Genomic DNA, 21206 nt, shown 5'->3' on the forward strand with positions numbered 1-21206 from the left:
GCATAGCTTGGATGGGAATGTAAATTGAGAAGGGCGGGGTCTCAGGGAGTCAACAGGGTGGAGCAAAATAGCAATGGCGTCTCCGCGGCTCCTCGCCACTCCGGTACTCCGGGTCCACCCGTGCCAACGAGCAGCTGCGCTTCAGAGCCTCCCTCACTTTCCGACCGCTCCAAGGCCGTGCCACCTCTCCGTTGCGGTCTGGGGCCTCAGAGTCCCGCCCAAACCAGCCCAGTGGATTCGAAAGTTTGTAACCCCTTCCGATTGAAAAAAAAACCGCGCATCCAGTTGCAGCCCGCCTGGCTCGCGACTCTGTACCTCTGTTCTTGGCGCCTCTGTAGCTCCTACTCAGTCTCACTGCGCTTCTTTCTTTCCTTCCAGTTGTAGAACTTCCACTGGGCCAGCTTTCCCATGGTTCCGTATGATAGCTGTTTGTCTTATAGTTGGTAGTTTCAATGATGTTGTGGGAGGCAGCACGCACAGGTCTACACCCTACGTCGCCATCTTGGTTCTCTCTGATTATCCTTTTATATATTGCTGGATTTTAATTACTACAATTTTTAAAGACATATTTTTATTGATTTCAGAGAAGGAGAAGGGGAGGGGGAGAGAGATAGAAACATCAATGATGAAAATCATTGACCAGCTTCCTCCTGCACTCCCCACATAGGGATTGAGCCTGTAACCATGACCTCCTGGTTCACGGGTCAACACTCAACCACTAAGCAACACCGGCCAGGCTGAATTACTAAAATTTTTGTGTGACTTTTGCATCTGTGTTCATGAGGGATACTGGTGTAGTCTCTTTATAATATCTTTATCAGGTTTTGTAGCAAGCCTCATATGAGTTGGGAGGTGCTCCTTCTAATACTTTCTGGGAGAGACAGAATAGACATTGTTAAGTAGTCAAAGGACTTTATCCACACTTACCATTCCCTCCTTAAATATTTAAAGAACTCGCCTGTGAAACCATTGGGACCTAAAGTTCCCTTTGTTGGAAGGTTTTTAACCATGAATGCAGTTTCTTTAAAAAGTATAGGACTGTTCAGGTTATCTATTTCTTAAATGAGTTTTGGTAGTTTGTCTTTGAAGGAATTGATCAATTCCACTCAACTTGTCAAATTTTGGGGGAACAGAGCTGTTAATGATATTCCCTTATCATTTTAATGTCTCTGAGATCTGTAATGATAGCCCCCCGCCTTTGTTCCTGATGTTAACTTGGGCCTCTCCCTCTCTAACCTCTTCCTATCTCGATCTCCTTGAACAGTGTATCATAATTTAAAGTAAAAAATGGGTTCCATCATCCTAGCCAGTTTGGCTCAGTGGATAGAGCATCAGCCTGCAGACTGAAGGGTCCCAGGTTCAATTCCAGTCAAGGGCACATACCCAGGTTGCAGACTTGGGTATGTGCAGGAGGCGTGCAGGAGGCAGCCAAAAAATTATTCTCTCTCACACTGATGCTTCTTTCTCTCCTCTCTCTCTCTCTCTCCCCGTCTCTGAAATCAATAAAAATATATATTTAAAAAAACACTGTAAAATTTCACCCTCTCACTCAACTTGTTAAACAGAAATCAGAATTCAGTTGCCTAAAAAAATATTTCTCCATTCAAGTATATAGTATATGTATAATCTTTCTAAGGCAATAGAGGTCCTACTCAATCTCCTTTAATGACCAGATAAATTTATAAATGGCAAAAATATAAATTCAGTTGCTTATTCTACGTTGAAGTAAGTTTTCAACTATCCTAGGATAGTTTTTAATTGCAAGCTCTGTAAGAGTGAAAGACAATATGCATGCTACATATGTAAGAGATGAAGAATTCAATCAAATATGATATTTCTAGTGAACTGACATCAGCTTCAACATTAACTATCTATATATCTATATTCTATATATATAAAAGCCTAATATGCAAAGTATCCCTTCGGGAGTTCCACCGACCTGGAGTTCAATCGCTCGCTATGACATGTGGTGACCACAATTTACTTAAAAGTCCCATTGTTGGACCAATGAATTGTTTTAAAATATACCCTACTAAAATTCAACTGCACTGATCTTTTTTTTAATATTTTTTTTATTGATTTTTTTACAGAAAGGAAGGGAGAGGGATAGAGAGTTAGAAACATCGATGAAAGAGAAACATTGATCAGCTGCCTCCTGCACACTCCCTACTGAGGATGTGCCCGCAACCAAGGTACACGCCCTTGACCGGAATCGAACCTGGGACCCTTGAGTCCGCAGGCCAACACTCTATCCACTGAGCCAAACTGGTTAGGGCTGATCATCTTTATACACAACACTTTTTCCTTAGAACCATTTATTTCCATCATAACAAAGAGGAATTATTGAAGTGAAATAATTTTTGAAGCTTCAGGTACACTACCCTTTCTTGTCTTATGTAGCTTGCTTTTGGGAATAAATCTATATTTAGATATTTGTCACTTGCCTTCCATATGACTAGGTTCAGGGGGGAAAAACCCTACATATTTTAATTGTTTCAATTTTTAATTAAAAGGCATACTTCTTATATCCCTGGAGTTAGCAATAAGAAAAAGCTTAATAGGAAAAACACTGCTTCCCTGTGCTCAAACTATAATGAATCCTCCTTAAAGATTCTGAATTTGCAAATTTGTCTACTCACTAAAATTTATCTGCAGCCCCAAAGTCAATACTTGCAATCTTTGATGGTTATTTATAAACATGCACAGAGCAGCAAAAAATCTGAATCACCCATAGCTCTTTTCCAGCTAAAGACTAATCAGGTGGTGGTCTGCCTTCTTGTTTCCACTCTCATACTGTAAGCAAGTGTTCTTTTGCTATTTATTAAATGTCATGTTTTTAACAAATTTGTTCTTTTTATTTATTATTTTGCTGCTTAAAATGGCACCCAAATGTTGTGCTGAAGTGCTGTCTAATGTTCCTAAGCACAAGAAGGTTGTGATATGCCTTAAGTATAAAAAATATGGTTAAACAGGCTTGGTTCTGGCATTGGTTCAGGCATGAGCTGTAATGAATCAATAATATACATTAAATAAGGTATCTTTAATCAGAAACACACATAAAACAAGCTTATGTGTTGATTGGCTGATGCAAATGTTACCAGAGGCTCCCAGGAATCTAACCCTGCATTTCCCCTAAAGCAGGGGGGTAAGGAACCTTTCTTTCTGCCAACGGCCATTTGGGTATTTATAACATCACTTGTGGGCCATACAAAATTGTCAACTTAAATATTAGCCTGCTATATTTGATCAATTAACTCACCCCTAATGCCTTGATAGGACCAGACCAAATGATTTTGTGGGCCTTATGCAGGACAGACGTTCCAAACCCCTGCCTGAGAGCAACAGGTCAATATTTGCTAGTTCATTGTTGGCAGTAACTTTGGAGAGCATAACTACCAACATTAACAAGGATCAACTGGGGTTGACAGGACTAACTAGTCACAAGAAAAAAATAATAGAACTGGATGGTAAACACAATGCAAGGATATTCTCACTCTCTTTTGAAATTTCCTTCAACTGCAGAAGCCCTTCCTCAAGTCACATCTAAGAAGCAAATTCAAGATATACAGCGAAGTTGTGCCACTCTAATATTATTCATCACTCCTCCACAGAATATCTAAACCTTGGGTGATGGAGTACAGTATCAACAGAATGCAAAGGGCAATGAACTAGGGAAGCTAGGACTCTATGGACGCGTCGGGCAACTTCCTTTCTTACCTAGAAGAAATTCTAACACCTCTGGGTATTGGCTCAATCTTAAAATTAAGGAGCAGGATTACGGACTATTAACATCATTCAATACTTAAAAGTTGTAAAGCACAGCCCTAACCAGTTTGGCTCAGTGGATAGAGCGTCAGCCTGCGGACTCAAGGGTCCCGGGTTCAATTCTGGTCAAGGGCATGTACCTTGGTTGTGGGCACATCCCCAGTAGGGGGTGTGCAGGAGGGAGCTGGTCGATGTTTCTCTCTCGTTGATGTTTCTAACTCTCTTTCCTTCTCCCTTCCTCTCTGTAAAAAAATCAATAAAATATATTTTTTTTAAAATAAAAATAAAAATAAAAGTTGTAAAGCACAGAATGACTATAACTTATAATCTTGTATTTTACATTCAAGAAAACTATTGCTATTTTTAAAGCATGTTGCAACTGACTGTGATTTCCAGAAAGTACCTTTATATATTTATAAATTTCAAAAAAGCATTCTATGATTTAATAGAGATCCATGTGGACAACTAAAATATTCTGTCTTGCCCTAGCTGGTTTGGCTCAGTGGACAGAGCGTTGGCCTGAGGACCGAAGGGTCCCATGTTTGATTCCAGTCAAGGGCACATGCCCGGGTTGCATGCTCCACCCCAAATAGGGCCATGCAGGAGGCAGCTGATCAATGATTCTCTCACACCATTGATATTTTTCTATCTCTCCCTCTCCCTCTCCCTCTCCCTCCCTCTCTGAAATCAATAAAAATATATTTTTTAAAAAATTCTGTCTTGCAAAAAAATCAGTTTAAAGGCACAGGCAATCAGAGAAAAAAGACTAAATTAATTCAGCCTATTTTATATCATGAACTTTTATATAATCATTAAAATGCATTTGAAATATTTTAAGCAAAAAACTTTACATAATCTAAAGTTATGTAGAAAAATCATATTTAAAAAAATTACATTTTAAAATATTTTTTTAAATATATTTTATTGATTTTTTACAGAGAGGAAGGGAGAGGAATAGAGAGTTTGAAACATCGATGAGAGAGAAACATCGATCAGCTGCCTCCTGCACACCTCCCACTGGGGATGTGCCTGCAACCAAGGTACTTGCCCTTGACCAGAATCCAACCTGGGACCCCTCAGTCCGCAGGCCGATGCTCTATCCTCTGAGCCAAACAAGTCAGGGCTTAAAATATATTTTTATTGATTTCAAAGAGGAAAGAAGAGGGGGAGAGACAGAAACATCAATGATGAGAGACAATCATTGATTGGCTGCCTCCTGCATGCCGTACACTGGGGATTGAGCCTGCAACCCAGGCATGTGCCCTTGACCAGAATTGAACCCGGGGCCCTTTAGTCCACAGGCTGACGCTCTATCCACTGAGCCAAACCAGGTAGGGCAAAAATTACAATTATTTTAAAAGAACTGTGTACTTTAATGTAAAAGTAAAAAAATGGGAAAGAACATATAAAAAGGTAACAGAGCATGGAATTATGGAAAAATCTTGCCATTTTCTTTATACCTTGGGTTTTTCCAAGTTATACACCATAGATATAGGTTACTTTTATTTTTTTTAAATATATTTTTATTGATTCAGAGAGGAAGGGAGAGGGAGAGAGAGATAGAAACACCAAGGATGACAGAGAATCACTGACTGACTGCTTCCTGCACACCCCTTACTGGGGATTGAGCCCGCAACCAGGCATGTGCCCTTCACTGGAATCAAACCTGGGACCCTTCAGTCTGCCGGCTGACGCTTTATCCACTGAGACAAACCAGCCAGGGCTAGATTACTTTTATAGAGAACAGTGGAGTTTTTCCTTTTTTTTTTAACATTCTAAAATGTCTAGCTTTGCCAAATACAGTTATGTGCTGCATAGCATTTTAATAAATGATGGACCACATAAAAGATGGTGACCCCCACAAGATTACAATGGAGCTGAAAAATTCCTATCACCTAGTGACACAACAGCCATCATAATATCATAGCACAAGGTATTACTCACTAGTTTGTGGTACTGCTAGTGCAGTGGTTCTCAACCTTTTGCCCCTTTAAATACAGTTCCTCGTGTTGTGACCCAACCATAAAATTATTTTCGTTGCAACTTTATAACTGTAATGTTGCTACTGTTATGAATCGTAATGTAAATATCTGATATGCAGGATGGTCTTAGGCGACCCCTGTGAAAGGGTCGTTCGACTGCCAAAGAGGTCGCAACCCACAGGTTGAGAACCGCTGTGCTAGTGTATACAAACCAAAGGCAATGCCAGTCATATAAAAGTACAGTACATACATTTATGTGCATTACATACATGATAATAATAGATAACAATGTTACTGGTTTATGTATTTCCTATACCATACTTTTTACTGTTATAATGTACTTATTTAAAAAAAGCTTGCTGTAAAATAGTATGCTGTATTACACCAGAGACAGCCTCATATATCTTGTTTTTTACAGTGTCTCTTGATTGCATCATTTTATCTTGTGCTTGCACTAACATGCGTAAAGGTTTGTATTGTTTTTGCAGTAACATGCGTAAAGGTTTGTCGCCTAGGAGCCATAGGCCTAGGTGTGTACTAGCTATACCATCTAGATTTGTGTAAGTGCACTTTGTGATTTCACATAATAGTGAAATCATCTAATGCCCCATTTCTCAGAACTACCTCCATCGTTAAGCAGCATATGACTGTACTTTCAAAACTTTTGGTATATTCCTATACCAATGTTCTCAAATAATTTTGTAAATTTATGCTTGTTTATTATACTCAATTTATTCAGCAGTCTCTGCACTCCCAAAGTATACTCTATATAATCCTAGGAAAGCATATAGCGCAATGGTAAAAACTACATATCTGTCTTTCTGTCTAAACGAAATTCCTTGGAAGCAAGGGCTGTATGTCTTGAAGCTCTACTAGTATATTCCCAATGATTTGTATACAGCCTGGTACATATGAAAATTGTAATAGATATATGTTAAAATATATGCTAACCAAAAATCACCAGTGGAACACCCTGCAACACTTGCTGCAGTCAACGAATGCTAAAATTAGTGAGTAAAATATTTGAAAACAGAGATTCAAAAACAGCAGCAGAGTAAGTGGAAGCTACACCGACACTCTCCCAGGACCAAACTGGAAATACAAATAAAATACAGAACCACCACCCTGAAAAATCAACTGAAGACTCACTGGAGAGAACCCTGATTGCCAAGGATGGAAAGTGGAGACCCCATAGAGACTGGTAGTAAGTGTGGAGCCGCAAAGGAGCTGGCTGGAGTCCCACTGACAGCAGCTGAAGTTTTGAAGGGATATCTCAACTGGGGGTGATTCCCACTGAAAACTCTGGGGTCTAAACCCCATGCTGGGCTCCCCAGCCCAGAGCACCAGAACTGAGAAAGGTGTCCACTTAACACCTGGCTTTGAAAAGCAGCAGGATCGCTGTCTGCCAGACAGAACTGAAAATGCAGGCATTGGCCTCTTTAAGGGCCAATGCACAAAATTTCATAGGCAGCCACTCACCTTGGTCTCCAGCAGAGGGAGAGCAGAGTGGACTGGAGCTGTGAGCAGAATCTAGGGTTGGGGGCTCTGGGGTTGAAGCTCGGAGGGCAGCCCCCCAGTTTCCTGTGCTGAGTCATTCCCTCACGCTGCAGAGGACATCTTTCTCCAGTGAACCTTTGCATCCAGGCTGTTTTTGTCGGGGCGGGGGGGGGGGGGGGGGGTGTGGAGGGGGGTTTAGGGAGGCACCCTGTTGAAAGAACTCTCTCCCCACCTTGTGGTCGATAGCCTGAGACTAATCAAAACTGTCCATGGGACTGCAAGCAGAGGCTTATCTCTGGAGGCTTTGAGTCTTTGCCTGATCTAATCCGGGACACAGGGCTAGGAAAAGCAGACCCTGATGCATATCTTGGTCCTTTCAAAAGGCACCCAGCCCCAGCAGAGGGAGTCACAAGCTGTGGATTGCTGATAGCTCCAAACAGGGTACTCAGGGCCAGTCACAAACAGTGTCCGACACTGTCCTGCACTAGAGACTGGGACTTGTAGCAGATCTACCTAAAACGCAAACACAACCCAAAGAGGCAGCAAAAATAGGGAGACAAAAAAAACAAGCCCAAATGAAAGAACAAGAGATAAGAAGTTTATCAGACATCGAATTCAAAATAATGATGGCAAAGATGCTCAACTATGAAGAATGGCATAGCACTAATAAAGAACACACTGGAATACACAGCAGATTAGGAGAAGCCAAGGAAAAGATCAGTGAATTAGAATATAGGGTAGAAAAAAAATCTTGCAATCAGAAAAGAAAACACAATTAAAAAACAGGAGAGCTTAAGGGAACCGTGGGACAGCATGAAACCTAACAATATTCACAGGAGGAGAAGAAAGTGAGCAAGGGATCAGAAACTGTTTGAAGAAATAATGGCAGAAAACTTCCCTAACCTGGTGAAGGAAAAAGTCACACAAGTTCAGGAGGCACAGAGAGTCCCAAGCAAGAAGAACCCAAATAGGCTCATGCCCAGGCACATCATAATTAAAATGCCAAAAATTAAAGACAGAGAATCTTAAAGGCAGCAAGAGAAAAGCAAACTGTTACCTACAAAGGAGCTCCAATAAGGCTATCAGCTGATTTTTCATCAGAAACTCTGCAGGCTACAAGGGAAATGGCATGATGTATTCAAGGTAATGAAAAGCAAGGATAAGAAACCAAGTTTACTATATAAAGCAAGGCTGTAATTCAAAATAGAAGATGAAATACAGAGCATCCAGACAAAAAAAGGCTAAAGGAGTTTGTCACCACCAAACCAGAACTGCAAGAAATGCTAAAGGGACTCCTATAATGAAAAGAAGAGAGAGAGAGAGAGAGAGAGAGAGAGAGAAAGGGAGGGAAGGAGGAAAGAAAGGGGACTACATCAAAATAAAAAGCTTTTGGCCCAGCTGACATGGCTCAGTGGTTGAACGTCAACCTATGAACCAGGAGCATATACCTGAGTTGTGGGCTCTGTCCCCAATAGGAGGCATGCAGGAGGCAGTTGATCAATGATTCTCTCTCATCATTGATGTTTCTCTCTCTCCCTCTCCCTTCCTCTCTGACATCAATAAAAATATAGTTTTAAAAATAATAAAAGTAAAGTAAAAAACTTCTGCACAGCCAAAGAAACCATCAACAGATAAACCGAGGAACAAAATAGATCCAGAGACACAGAAGCATGGAACATACTGCAGAATCTCAGAGGGAAGGCATGGAAGGGTGGTTGGGTGGGAAGTAATTAACCAAAGAATTCATATGCATATATGCATAACCCATGGACACAGACAATAAGGTGGTGAATGTTGGGGTTGGGGTGGGGTGGGGGTGGGGGCAGGCAATAAGGGGTTAATGGGAGAAAAAAGGGGATATATGTAATACTTTCAACAATTAAGATTTTTTTTAAAGTTTGAGAATAGTATATTTACATAGTTTCAAAGTATCTCCTCCAAGATACATATTAATTTCAAAGGAATAAATAGTAACCATACAGAAAGAAACAGTATTAACTCAGACAATAATTTTTGTTTCTGTTATCACAGGGAATGAGATAGAAGTTACACCATATTGAAAGGGTATGTTTAGGATAGTCTAACTTAAATACAAAATAAGCATTTTGAGGTGGGAAGACAGTCCTTAAGATGCACAAAGAGGACCTAAACATGAAAGGACCTGCCATAGCATTTCAGATTGAGCACTTGACTCTCAAAAAGTACTAACATCACATGGCTTGAAGAATAACTATCAGAACTAAATCATCTAATTAAGAACAAGTACCATTGCTTTCAGAGTAGCAGAAATATGTTGTTTATAGTATCTACCCATCACAATGTGGTAAGTCGCAAATTCAAAACATGTCAACCAAGCTCTGTTCATTTTTTTGGGTCTGGACTGGCACACACTGAGCTAGAACAGAAGCTTTTGGTAAAGGCTCATTGCAGGTAGTTTTCGAAGGTGAGAGCCATCTGTTTTCCAGGGGCTGCTCACCATGTGGAGGCTCAGGTAACACCAGGGGTGGGGAAGGGTGTGTTTGAGGGCTTTCTGGAGAGGGGCACTCGGGTTGACAGGTGGAAGGGCTCGCGTTGGGATGCAGTAAGTGCCTGACCAGCAGGGAGTCTGGATTTCAGTCCCAGGCCGCAGTTGTTTTGACTCTCTCTGCATTTTGCTGACACTCTATCTGTTCATTTGTTAAGATATAAAATTTTTTATAGTTGATGCACAGCTTAGTTTTTCCCGAGTTTGTGGAGTCTTGTGTAATTTGGGCCCCATTCACTATTCTCATTAAAACCAGATCTTGTTGAGACTTCCTCACTATTTAGAACTTACATATTTTTGTTTCTTGACTCAAGCCCATTTCCACCATTTTCTTCACAAGAAGGTTAATCAGCGGTGGGACAGCAAGGAAGGAGGAAAAGCTGTGGTTTGTAACCTGTTCAACTCAGGCAGTAGTGGTTTAGCTTTATTTAGGGTCGTAGGCTGAGCTTTAAGCACTTTGTAAGACGTGGTCGTAAGCAGCTTTTCTATCAGAATCCCAGTTAGCCATTGGGTTTGTTCCTTTACCTCACACAGTCCATTAACTGGTGGTATTTAGAGGTGAAATAGGCAAATGAAATGGACACTGCTGCTGTGAAATTATAAAAATTTGTAATTAAAAGCAAACTACAATGTGGAAAAAAAAAAAAAAAAGATGCACAAAGAGATGCAGTCCATTCTCCAGAACAACTATCACAGAGACAATTAACGTAACAGCCCTCTTAGCTGTCTATCAAGAGACATGCCTCAAGACTCTTGGATAAAGGAAGTAATGGTTTCAATTAGCCCTAAATTGGGTTTGCAGAGAATACAGGCTTGATTTGCAATTGAGATAAGTATGTGAGCAAGTCTTAAAAAAAAAAAAAAAAAGCTTATGTATGAGAAATAAAAAATCAGGAAGACAGCTCAAGTTAAGACCAAAGAGACAACCAGAATAAAACATGAATCTTTGAATATGGACCAATTATTACATAATATTAAGGAATTATAGCTAATTTTCTTTGATGTGATGCAGCATACTAATATTGTATGCTGAAGCATTATGTATCATGATATCTGCAACTACTCTCAAATAGCTAAAAATATGCATGTGTGTATATTATTTATGTATATATGTAGAGACAAGATGTATTAGGAATTTTGTTTATCAATACCCACATAATAACCTGGGATCACGTTAAATCTACAGATCAAATTGAGAAGAACTCAATATATTGACAATACTGAATCTTTCTATCCATGTTCAATAAGTATTTTCCCATTTACTTAGATCTTCGATTTTTCATCAGAGTTTTATACTTTTCCTCTTGTAGATCTTGTACATTTTGAGGGGATTAAAGTACTTTTTTTGTTGCGAATGTAGATGGCACTGTTTTTTTGCTTTTGTTTTTTAATATATTTTTGTTGATTTCAGAAATAGGGAGAGGGAGAGAGTTAGAAACATCAATGATGAGAATCATTGCCTCCCAAATGACCCACACTGGGGATCGAGCATGTGCCCTGACCAGGAGGAATGAAACGATGACCTCCTGGTTCATAGGGTCAATACTCAACCACTGATCCACAATGGCCAAGCCTAGATGGCACTGTTTTTAATTCCAAATTCCAACTGTTCATTGTGGCTATATAAAAAAGCAACTGACTTTTGTATATTTATCTTGCATCCTGAAGCCTTGCTATAATCATTTATTAGAGGTTTTTTGATTCTTTAGATTTTCTACATAGACTTCTGTGAACAGAGACAATTTTAGTTCTTCCTTCCCAATGTGTATTGTATATCTTTTATGCCCTTTTCTTGTCTTATTGCATTAGCTAGGACTTCCAGGACAATGCTGAAAAGGAGTGGTCATCTCTAACTTGTCCCTGATCTTAGCATCTAGTTTCTCACTATTAAGTTTATTAGCTGTGTTGGGTTTATAGATTTTCTAAATCAACTTGAGGAGGTTCCCTTCTATGTCTAGTTTGCTGAGCATTTTTAACATGAATGGGTATTGAATTCTGTCAAATGTTCTTTTGTATTCATTGATATAATCATGATTTTTCTTCTCCAGCCTATTGATATGATGGATTACACAATTCATTATTGAATGCTGAACCAGCCTTCCACACCTGAAACAAATCCCACTTGGTCATAATGTGTATAATTCTTTTTTTTCACTGTTGCATTAGATTTGCTAATATTCTATTGAAGATTTGTGTTCCAGAGACATTGATCTATAGTTTTCCTTCTACAATATCTTTGTCTGGTTTAGGTATTAGGGTAATGTTGCTTCAAGAATGAATTAGAAAGTATTTCTTCTACTTCTATTTTCTGGAAGAGACTAGAGACTAGAGAAGTGGTATAATCTATTTCTGAAATGTTTCGTAGAATTCACCAATGAATCCATCTGGGTCTGGTGCTTTCTGTTTTGGAAGGTTTAATCACTGATTCAATTTCATTCTCTCAAGCTTCTGTATCATAAAATCTTAATACAGCCTTGCTTAAAATCTTAAGACAGCCCAGCTGTAGTTCAGTGGTTGAGCATCAACCCATGAACCAGAAAAGTCACCGATTCTGTAGGGACCCTGTCCAGAGAGAGTACGCCAGATGTTCAAGGCCAATTTGAGTAAGGGAACCCTAATGAGGATGTTCAAGGCCAATCTGGGCAAAGACACAGCAATTGTACTGTATGCAATGCACAAGTGTGTCCTTCTATATCCCAAAGACGGATGTCACTCTTTTGTCTATGTTGGTATAAAGATGTGTTACTAACCAGCTGAGGCGAGGCTGCTTTTATGTAAGGCTGGCTCCTATGGCTCCTAGGTGCCCAGCTGCTTTGTATAGCTCCTATGCTTGCTACTGTGTTACCAAGAACTGTTTTCTCTGGCAGGATGGAGTAAGTACTCCCACAACTGGTGCTATGAGCAGGATCAAGGAAGAACTTACTCCAACAGATTTCTAGTCAGAGCACAGGCCTAGGTTTTGGGCTCAATCCCTAATAGGGGGTGTGCAGGAGGCAGTCAATCAATGATTCTCTCATCATTATGTTTATATCTCTCTCCTCTTCTCCCTTCCTCTCTATGAAATTAATTTTAAAAAATTAAAATGTTAAGACATACAAATATTTATAACCCAACAGGACAAAGGTTTATAAAAGTATGTACAAAACGCTATGGGTAGCAGGATTTATGCCCAACAAAATAAGACTTTAAGTAAAGGCTTTAGCCCTAACCGGTTTGGCTCAGTGGATAGAGCATCAGCCTGCGGACAAGAGTCCCAGGTTTGATTCCAGTCAAGGGCATGTACCTTGGTTGTGGGTACATCCCCAGTAGGGGATGTGCAGGAGGCAGCTGATCGATGTTTCTCTCTCATCGATGTTTCTAACTCTCTATCCTTCTGCCTTCCTCTCTGTAAAAAAAAAAAAAAACTCAATAAAATATATTTATTAAAAAAAAAAAAAGTAAAGACTTTAACAAGAGACAAAGAAGGATCCAGCAATTCCACTTCTGGGTATTTATCTAAAAAAAACAAAATACTAAATTAAAAATATATATGCATTCCTACATTCCCTACAGCATTATTTTCAACAGCCAAGATACGGAAGCAATCTAAATGCCCATCAACAGATGAATGGATAAAGAAGCAGTTCCTATCTACAATGGAACATAACTCAGCCATAAAAAACAATAAAATCTTGCCATCTGCAACAACATGGATGGACCTAGAGCAGCCGTGGGCAAACTACGGCCGGCGGGCCGGGTCCGGCCCGTTTGAAATGAATAAAACTAAAAAAAAAAAAGACCGTACCCTTTTATGTAATGATGTTTACTTTGAATTTATATTAGGTCACACAAACACTCCATCCATGCTTTTGTTCCGGCCCTCCGGCCCAGTTTAAGAACACATTGTGGCCCTCGAGTCAAAAAGTTTGCCCACCCCTGACCTAGAGGATACTGTGATGAATGAACAAGCAAGCCAGAAACAGACTCATAGATACAGAGAACATTTTGATGGTTGCCAGATGGGAGGGGGTTAGAGTGATGGGTGAAAAGAGTGAAGGGATTAAGAAGTACATATTGATAGTTACTGAACAGTCATGGGGATGTAAAGTACAACATAAGAATATAGGCAATAATCCTATCCAATAAAGCAGGAATATGCTAATTGACCCTCACGCCATCGCAAAGATGGTAGTGCCCAGTCAATAAGGAGGAAATATGCTAACTGACTGCCCCGGCCTCAAATATGGCAGCACCCACAGCCACAAGATGACGGCGCCCAGTCTCTTTAACCATGCTGGGCCGGCCGGCAGGCATGCGGCAAGGCTCGGCCCACACCCAGGCGGGCGCGGCCACTCCGCGTGCCTGCCTCTGGAGTCCCCCAGTCCCCTCAGCCCCCTAGCCCCCCAAGCCCCGGCCAGAGGTGAAGGTAACCAGGGCTGGCTGAGGCTTGCGCTCCTGGCAGTGGCAGCAGCAGAGGTGTGATGGGGCGTTGCCTCCGCCCCTGAGAGCTCCCAGACTGTGAGAGGGGGCAGGCCAGGCTGAGAAACCCTCCCTCCAGTGCATGAATTTTCATGCACCGGGCCTCTAGTATTGTTAAAATTATGTATGGTGTCAGATGGGTAATAGATTTATCAGAGTGATCACTTCGTAAGTTACATTAATGTCTCATCATTGGGTTGTACAACTGAAACTAATATAAAATTCTACATCAACTGCAACTGAAAAATAAAAAATTATTTAAAAGTGTATATGGGCCCTAACCAGTTTGGCTCAGTGGATAGAGCATCAGCCTGCGGACTCAAGGGTCCCAGGTTCGATTCCGGTCAAGGGCATATACCTTGGCTGCGGACACATCCCCAGTAGGGAGTGCGCAGGAGGCAGCTGATCGATGTTTCTCTCTCATTGATGTTTTCAACTCTCTATCCCTCTCCCTTCCTCTCTGTAAAAAAATCAATTAAATTTTTTTAAAAGTGTATATGAAAAAGCAAAAAACAAAAAACAAAACACCATTATGTTATGCACCTAAAACTAATATAACGTTATGTCAATTACATCACAACTAGAGGCTCGGTGCACAAATTTATGCACGGGTATGGTTCCTCAGGGTGGCCTGCGGGGATCAGGCCCCAACTCGCGCCCCCAGGCTCACAGCCCCAGCTCCACCTGGCACCCCACCATGGCCTGGCACCGCACCCTCACCTGCTCCACCATCCTACCTGAGGGGCAATCAATCAGGACCGGGCACCCTGCCTGGCTCCCTAAGTGCCTGAAGGGCGATCAGTGGGCAGTCGGACCCCCACTCACAGCCACCTTGGCCTGGCAATGCCCGCTCACCTGCTCCACCATCCCGCTGCAGTCCCGCTCTCATCGGGGCCCATCGGGACCGGCAGTGCCTCCACTGTCGCCTGCCAGCGCCGCATCGCCGACACCCACCATGTTCCGCGCCGCCCCCTGGTGGTCAGGATACGTCATAGGGAGCAGTCGAACTCCCAAACAATTTGCATATTAGGCTTTTATTATATAGGATTAAAAAACCTGAAAATGTCACCAATTCAAATCACTAACAGAAAAATATTAAAATTCACTGAATGCTCACTATATATTAGACACTTCCTTTCACTTTTTAGATACTATAATTAACATCCTATATAATAAAGCTGTAATATGCAAATTGATCCTCACTCCATCACACCATCACAAGATGGCTGCGCCCACACTGGAGGCAGGGTTCCTGCAACACAAGATGGCTGTGCCCACAGCGGAGGCAGGGTTCCCGTAACAAACCGTAACAAGTGATCAGCAGGGACCTGAAGCTCCATGGCGCTGGGCCTGGGCGGGGGACCTGAGGCCACGCCCCCGGCCCAGTGGTGCTTGAGGGGGACCTCAGTCTGTGCCCCCCCGCCCCAGGCCAGGGGACCTAAGGCCACACCCCCCGCCCCCGCGCCAGGCCGGGGGACCTGAGGGTGTACCGGGGGACCTGAGGCTGCGCCCCCCCTCCTGGCACCAGGCCGGGGTACCTGAGGCTGCACCTCCAACTAATTACTACTACTTTATCTGAAAACACTGGTAAAAGTCTTAATTTTTTCCTAAGCAACCTCACCCGGCAGGGCTTGATGGGGGCCCTGAGGCTGCGTCTCCCACCCGTGGGGCTTGACGGAGGTGGGGCCGGCCAGGTCTGGATCTCACCCAATGGGGGTGGGGCTGGCCAGGTCTGGGTCTCACACGATTTCAAGGTGCATGTGGGTGGGCGGGGACTTGACGATGGGTCCTGCCGCACACCCTAGACTCTGACGGGCAGAAGATTTTCATATACATTTTACTAATTTTCTTTCATCTCTGATACTTTATTATAGAGAAAGGGCAAATAGCAATATTAAAATATTTCCTCTAATTAATTCCCTTTTAATGTGCACAAATTTCGTGCACCAGGCCACTAGTTTTCATATAAAAGGAAACTGAAGTTCAGAAGTTTAATTAACTGACCTAAGTAGAAGAAAGCTAGTTAGTGGTGAGCCTGGCATTCAAACCTAGGTGTGTCTCCTGTTGAAACCCATGCCCTTTCCAATACTACCCAGTCCTGGGAATTTACAGGCACTCAAATTATGAATATAAGGTACAATACAAACATTATGAAGTTAGTCGCTCTACCAGAAAACACTAAAACGTTCAAGGGCCAGAAAAGATGAGAGTAATGTAAGATTTTCCAATACACCGGTATTTAAAAGCTTCTGTGTCTAGGACTAGTGTAAATTCTTTGCAATGGAGAGAGATGTCACCAAAGAGAAAGTGTGTTCAACTAACAAAGTTTTGAACCTGTAGCTCTGACAAAGACAAAAGACAAAATACTTTTAAATAGTAAGAACTACGATCTGTTGACTAACTTGTCACACAACACATTACAGCAACAGAGAAACTTTCACCATTTGGGGACAAAAATTAATATCTCTTATAAGCAAAGGTTTCAACTCAAATAAAATCCAGGAGTAATGGCCCTAGCCGGTTTGGCTCAGTGGACAGAGTGTCAGCCTGCGGACTGAAGGGTCCCGGGTTCAATACCAGTCAAGGGCACATGCCTGGGTTGTGGGCTCGGTCCCCAGTAGACGGCCTGCAGGAGGCAGCCAATCGATTGTCTCTCATCATTGATGTTTCTATCTCTCTCTCCCTTCCTCTCTAAAATCAATAAAAATATATTTTAAAAAAAGAAGAAGAAGAAGAAGAAGAAATCCAGGAGAAATGTTTGGCAGAAAACTAAGTCAATTTTTGCCCTAGCAGGTTTGGCTCCGTGGAAAGAGCGTTGGCATGTGGACCAAAGGGTCGTGGGTTCGATTTGGGCACATAGCTCAGATGCAGGCTCCTCCCCCGCCCAGACCCTGGTCAGGGTGCCTGTATGAGGCAACCAATCAATGTGTTTCTCTCACATGGGTGTTTCTGTCCTTCCCTCTCTCTCTAAAATCAATGGAATAATATCCTTGGGGGAGGATTAAAATACATTTTTTAACTGATTTCAGAGAGGAAGGGAGAGGGAGAGAAAGATAAAAATATCAATGATAAGAGAAAATCATTGATTGACTGCCTTCCGATACCCCACACTAGGGATTGAGCTCACAACCCAGGAGCCCCACCAGGAATTGAACTGTGACCTCCTGATTCATAGGTCGATGCTCAACCACTGAGCCATGCCTGCTGGGCCAATTTAGAATCTTAAACAACAAATCTGGAATACTTAAACAACTGGTAATTTTTTTGATATCTAATAAGCACTTTGATAATGAAGTTTTCTAATCTGCAGACTCCAACTAATTACTACTACTTTATCTGAAAACACTGGTAAAAGTCTTAATTTTTTCCTAAGCAACCTCACAGGAATTATGTAAATACCTGCATAAGTGAATAACTTTCACTAATATCTTTGCAAATGTATGTTATTGTTATGAGGTTTACTGTAACCTTATTTTCTTATTCTGAAATATGAAACAGTTCAAATTTCAGCAACAATCAGATAATATGTTTTTTCCAAAGTATATGGACTTAATACTTAGCAAAGAGTTCAAAAAAGCACATAAAGTGGTTATTAAAAGTATAATTAAAGGCCCAGCCAGCACCGCTCAGTGGTTGAGCATGGATCTATGAACCAGGAGGTCATGGTTGGATTCTGGTCAGGGCACCGGTTGCAGGCTCAAGCCCCGGTAGGGGGCGTGCAGGAGGCAGCTGGTCAATGATTCTCTCTCATCATTCATGTTTCTATCTCACTCTCCCTCTCACTTCCTCTCTGAAATCAATAAAAATATTTAAGTGTAATTAAAGCCTTAAGTCAAGTTAAAACTGTGATTGCAAAATCTGTCCTTTAAATATTTTTCAAAGAATGCAAGTTAAGCCATCAACTTCATAAATACGGATTTATTTTTTTTCCTAAAGCACTGTGATGTAAGGCCAACTTCCTACCAATCCTTCCCAAGAGTACCGAAAGATTTTTTCAAGAAAATTGGCTAAATATGGAACTTTAAGCCTCAGCACAAACTCAAATCCACACAGTATTTTTATCTTCTTGGAAAGGATATCAATTTTAAAAAGCGAAAGTATGGTAATAAAAGATGGATGTTAAGTGTAATTATCACTAGAGGGGAAATGCTACCAAGGGAACAATAACGTGTTTCCTTTCAACTACAAGTTTTATTTGCCTTAAACAGAGCTACCCTGCACGTTAACAGGCAAAAATACACCGTGCACCCTGCACCGACGGCAGCTCGGCGCGCCCGGGCTTTCCTGGCAGCACAGGCTTCTGTTCGCGCTCTGCTGTCTCCTACGGTCCTGAGCAGTCAACTCAACCTCCTCTGTGCAGCAATTACTTCAAAATACTCTTAACAGGCTTTGTACAAATAATCCGTATCTTTCTAATTTGATTTACACGCATCCAATACGGAATTCCCTATCGACCCGCCTTCTCTCTCCGGATGGGCCACTCACCACAAGGGTTACAACTAAGTAACAGCATTTTTCTCTTTTTCTTTCTTTTTAAGAATACTTCCTAAGAGCCTGAATATTAGCTACCAGAAGGCAACTTAAAATCGGGGCTCTTGAAGGAAGCATTACTTAAAGCAAACAAAACGGGGGTTAACTATTCCGAAGGAGCAGGCTTCTTGTTACAAATACTAACTGCCAGCCACGATATACGGAGGCATTCGCTTCCCGTGACCCTTAAACCAACCGCTCGAAGCCACACGCCGTTCACTCTGGCCCAACCCACTCCCGCCCCACATCTCAGGGCAACGCGCTTCCCTCCCGCCGACTTCGCGTCTCCCCGGGGCCTTCCCTCCGCGGCGTCCGGTCGCCCCCGGTCCCGCCAGCCTTAGTCCGACCCGCCCTCCTTCCTGGCCACCGCGAGCCTCCAGCGTGTCCTCTCAGGCTCCAACCTGCCGCCGAGAGCCCTCCCGACGCCGATCTTCCCGGCTCGCTCGACTCGGGCCCCAGGCCCTCCCGGCCCCCACGCAACGGCCGCGCTTGAAAATGGCGGAAAGCGCCGCCCGCCCCGGCGAGTGTCCGGGCCCGCACTCACCTCGGCACGGAGCACAGCTCCTAGTGAAGGGCGAGCGCAGCGCTCGTGTTCACCGTTGGGAACGTCTCTCCTCTCGCCTCCTCCCTCCGCCCCTCTCAATCCCTCTCCTCCATAGCAGCAGCCGCCATCTCCCCGGATTAGCCACCGAGCGCACGCCCCTGCGTCACCACGCACCGGTGTACGGGTCTACGTCACGCGCGCCGGGGCCACAGGGGTCCGCAGGGTTCGACCTGCGCATGTGCGTAGGCGAGGGGCGGGGTCTGGCCACCCGCAGCCAACCCCCGCAGCCAACCCGGCGCTTCCTTTGTTCGGCGCCCGGGTTGGCTCAGCCGTGGGAGGAGCGGGCTGTCTCACTCTCAAGTTGTGAGCCGGCCTCGATGCTCGCGAAAATACTCCGTTTCCCAACATTTGGATAAGCATTTCGTCCTATGTTCGGTCATGTGGCCAAGCATACTGGAGAGTCGAACTGTGGACAAGGCGCTTGACCTTGCAAAGCCTTTGTTCGCCGGGAAATGGGGCTCCTGGCTGAGCACCTAAGTTCAAGCACCCAGCCGGCAGGCGCGCGATTCCCCTCTGCCGGTGGCACGGCGCCCTCGGTCCCAGCACTCGGGAGAAGCTGGCTTGCAGGGCAGCCGCAGGCACCTGCACCCAAGGCGCACAGGAATGTTCGCAGCAGCTTTCCTCCTCCACCAAACAGCACCACCCGCATTTCCATCAGCAGTGGAACGGTGCATGCCTCGTGGTGTGGTTCTGCAATGACCTGCAGCCATGGAAAATAACCAGCGAGGCCCTCGCCGGTGTGGTCCAGTGGCTAGAGCGTCGACCCGCAGACTGAAGGGTCCCAGGTTTGATTCTGGTCCAGGACACGCACCTTGGTTGCAGGCTTTCTCCCGGCCAGGGCATGCGGGAGGCAGCCAATGGATGTGGTTCTCTCACTCTGATGTTTCTCTCTTTTCCTCTCTCTTCCACTTTCTCTAAAAGATCAATGGAAAAATATTCTTGGGTGAGGATTAACAAAAATAAATAAATAAATAAAAAGCTCCAATGGGTTTGGCTCAGTGGATAGAGCATAGGCCTGAGGACTGAAGGGTCCCAGGATCTATTCCGGTCACGGGCTTGTACCTTGGTTGCTGGTGCATCCCCAATAGGGGGTGTGCAGGAGGCAGCTGATCAATGTTTCTAACTCTCTATCCCTCTACTTTCCTCTCTGTAAAAAATCAATAAAATATATATTTTTTTAAAAACATTCAAACCTGTAAAGAATTTTTTTTAAAAAGAAAGAAGCCGAAACCGGTTTGGCTCAGTGGATGGAGCGTCAGCCTGTGGACTGAAGGGTCCCAGGTTCGATTCCGGTCAAGGGCATGTACCTGGGTTGCGGGCACATCCCCAGTGGGAGATGTGCAGGAGGCAGCTGATCGATCTCTCTCATCGATGTTTCTAACTCTCTATCTCTCTCCCTTCCTCTCTGTAAAAAATCAATAAAATATAAAAAAGAAAGAAAGAAAATAATTACTGATAAATACAACAAACTGGATGAATATCACAGATATTGTTTAATCAGGCACAAAAGAGGACGCTGCATTATTCCATTTATATATGAAATTCAGAATACAACTCCAAAACAAGCAAATTGTCTTCTTTTGGAAAGTAAATTGGAAATATGAACCAAGAATCTTTATCTAACCGCTATACTGTACACCAGAAACTAATATAAAATAATGTTGAATGTAAACTGTACTTGAAAAATAAAAATAAAAATGATTAAAGGAATCTTTAGCCCTAGCTGGTTTGGCTCGGTGGATAGAACATCAGCCTACAGACTGAAGGGTCCAAGGTTCAATTCCAGTCAAGGGCATATGCCTGGGTTGCGGGCTCAATCCCCAGTAGGAGGGGGCATGCAGCAGGC

At 43.0% G+C, this 21206-nt stretch overlaps 1 protein-coding gene across 10 annotated transcripts in view; it reads right to left on the bottom strand.

Moving 5' to 3' along the window:
• Positions 1-19562, bottom strand: part of WDR33 (WD repeat domain 33) — a 105858-nt gene extending 86296 nt beyond the window's left edge. For 2 of the 10 annotated variants that reach the window (XR_002826267.1, XM_006102831.3), the window contains exon 1: positions 19301-19562. The gene's annotated coding sequence lies outside the window, so the exon portion shown is untranslated. The remainder of the gene's footprint in view (positions 1-19300) is intronic. The other 8 variants (XR_002826268.1, XM_023744166.1, XM_006102830.3 and 5 more) reach the window with 6 other exon arrangements.
• Between the last annotated feature and the right edge of the window lie 1644 nt (positions 19563-21206).

The sequence above is a fragment of the Myotis lucifugus genome, unplaced genomic scaffold (assembly GCF_000147115.1).
Source record: "Myotis lucifugus unplaced genomic scaffold, Myoluc2.0 scaffold_433, whole genome shotgun sequence".
Classification (NCBI taxonomy): Eukaryota; Metazoa; Chordata; class Mammalia; order Chiroptera; family Vespertilionidae; genus Myotis; species Myotis lucifugus.